Source organism: Marmota marmota, unplaced genomic scaffold, assembly GCF_001458135.2.
Source record: "Marmota marmota marmota unplaced genomic scaffold, marMar, whole genome shotgun sequence".
NCBI classification, from domain to species: Eukaryota; Metazoa; Chordata; class Mammalia; order Rodentia; family Sciuridae; genus Marmota; species Marmota marmota.
This window is the reverse complement of record NW_026000108.1, coordinates 52,309,238-52,312,174: the sequence shown is the minus strand read 5'-3', so window position 1 is coordinate 52,312,174 and position 2,937 is coordinate 52,309,238. Positions and strand designations below refer to the sequence as shown.

Sequence of the window (2,937 nt, the reverse complement as noted above, 5' to 3'; positions counted from 1 at the left end):
CCAGATTAATGTATATCTGGATGACTCTTAAAATATCATGATAATGATATGAGATGTATAAAAGAATACCTATCAGTGTGATAAAATGTAAACACATAGAATACAACTTTACTTTTAAAAAAATATTTTCAGTTGTAGATGGACACAATACCTTTATTTTTACTTATTTATTTTTATGTTGTGCTGAGGATCAAACCCAGTACCTCACAAGAGCCAGGTAAGCACTCTATCACTAAGCTATAACCCTGGCCCACAACTCTACAGTTTTTTTTTTTTTTTCAGAAACTGGTGCTTATTTCTGTAACTTTATTGCCATTTTGCTTAAGTGTTTCCAGAAAAACAGCCCAAGACCATTCTGTGGTTGTTCCTACTGGCTCAGTGGCTTGAGCAATGGGAGCTGCAGACCAATCTTCGGTGCTTGACTAGTTACTCCAGGTTTCAGTAGGGAACTGCTGGTTAGGCACAGAGGGCACCTTGAATGCCTTTAGAGCTGTCTCTGACTTCAGATTGAGTATCAGTGAACACTGGAGCTAGAACATTTCATATACCCAGAAATCCCTCCTTGGTCACAGCTTTTTTAGTGGCTGCCTGCTTTTCCTGTTCGATCTTTCAGAATCTCTGTGAAAGTAGAGATCAGGCATAGTCAACCACGGGTATTTGCGGGAAATGATGCCAGGCATGCACAGAACTTCTTAGGCCAGCATCCACCACATCAGACCCACAGAGTGAACTATTTTGTTGTTGCATGGAATGGCAATGTCCTCATAGCACAAAGGAGAATCTGTGTTACCCAGAGCAGTCGTAGGCAGGTTTACAAAAGCCACTTCTGTGAGAGGCTGGTGGTCAGAAGACATGGCTCCCAGGAGGCTGCCTGGATCTGCTTAGTGAAGGTTTCAAGACTGAAGCGTCCAGAGATAGGAGTGCCTCTGTGGCAGCAGCAAACTTCATCACAGCCTGTTGGTCAGTGTTTCTGGAGGACATGACACTGATATCAGCAGAATTTTCCTGGCAACACTGGCACCAGAAGCTTCTCCCAGGTCCACTTTAGATCTGTGATGTAGATGCCATCTCCTTCCCTTTTGTAGATACATTGTTCCATCTGCAAATCAGGGTTGCTGCCACTTAAGTGGGTTCCTGGTGCAGAAATTTGAGGACATCCTCTTCCTTCATTTGCAGGACATCAAGGGCTCTGGACATTGTGACACTTTGCCTTTAATTTATGATAGGAATCAAGAACAACAACAGCTGGAGCAGTGGTGTAGGCCTGTAAGCCCAGTGGCTTGTGAGACTTACGTAGGAGGATTGTGAGTTCAAAGCCAGCCTCAGCAACTTAGTGAGACCCTAAGCAACTTAACAAGACCCTGTCTCTAAATAAAATACAAAAAAATAGGGCTGAGGATGTGGCTCAGTGGTTGAGTGCCCCTGAGTTCAATCCCTAGTATCAAAGGGGAAAAACAACAACAACAACAATACCATATAGACCCCTCCCTAGGTAGCACATCAAGACTATACATTTTTGTATATGTGGTCTAAATAAACATAGAAATGATAGACTGCAAAGACATGAATACACAAATGTTGGAGCTGGGCTAAGTGGCACATACTTTGAATCCCAGAGACTTGGGAGACTGAAGCAAAAAGACCAAAAGTTCAAGGTCAGCCTGAGAAACTTACTGAGACCCTGACTCAGAGTAAAAAATATGAAGGGCTGAGCTAGAGCTAGAGCTCAGTGGTAGAGCACCCCTGGGTTCAATCTCCAGTAGGTTGGAAGGAAGGATAAAGAAAGCAGCATCTATTGCAAGGGTGCTGATAGTGTGAAATGAAATGGAAAGCAATTAATTTAATTTTGTGTTCTTAGTCTATAAATTAAAAATACAAAGTAGAATCTGAATACAAACAGTATATCTGAAGAACTTAATCTTATTTTCTTGATATTGCATTATTACAATCATAGCAATAATCTCAATTTTGAGATCTTTATAATTTATAAAATGTTTTCATAGACAGCTTTGTAGAGGCAGGAACCTCCATAGTGTTTTTCAATAGAAAACTATTCATTCACAGAAGAGTATGAAATCCTGTCTTAGTGACAACATGATGGACCTGGAGGGCATTGTGTTAAGTGAAATAAATCAGGCACAGAAAGGCACATACTGCATGATCTTATTTATGAGAAATCTAAAAAAGTTGATCTCATTGAAGTTTACAGTAGAAGAGTGATTGCTAGAGACTGGGGAAGGATGGGGAAAAGTTGATCAAAAGGTATAGATATGGGGCAGGTGGTACACGCCTGTAATCCCAGTGGCTCAGGAGGCTGAGGCAGGAGGATGGTGAGTTCAGAGCAATTTAGTGAGGTCCTAAGCAATTCAGCAGGACCCTGTCTCTAAATAAAATATTTAAAAAGGGCTGGGGATGTGGCTTAGCAGTAAAGCGCCCCTGAGTTCAGTCCCCAGTACCAAAAAAAAAAAAAGGTTACAGTTAGGGGAAATAGGTTCTTGTATTCTATGGCACAGCAGGGTGAATATAATTAACAATCTTGTATTATATAGCCCAGAATATTTTTAAAAGAGGATTTTTGAATGTATTTTTCATAAAGAAATTATAAAAGTTTAAGGTGATGAATATGCTAATTACCTGAGTTCATATCACCCAATGTGCATGAATCAAAATATCTTATTATATCTTATAAATATGTACAAATATTATGTATCAAGCTGGGCACTGTGGTGCACTCCTGGATTTCCAAGGACTTAAGAGGCTGAGACAGGAGGATCACATATTGGAGGCCAGCCTGGGCAACTTAGTGAGACCCTGTCTCAAAATGAAAAATAAACAAAAATTCTGAGGATGGAGCTTAGTGTTAGGGTGACCAGGTGCAATCTTCAATAAGAAAAAAGTCCAAAAAACTATATTATGTATTGATAACAATTTAATTTA

At 40.1% G+C, this 2,937-nt stretch overlaps 1 pseudogene; it reads right to left on the bottom strand.

The window, feature by feature from the left end:
* On the bottom strand, window positions 1–1,197 carry LOC107138990 (annotated as a pseudogene).
* Between the last annotated feature and the right edge of the window lie 1,740 nt (window positions 1,198–2,937).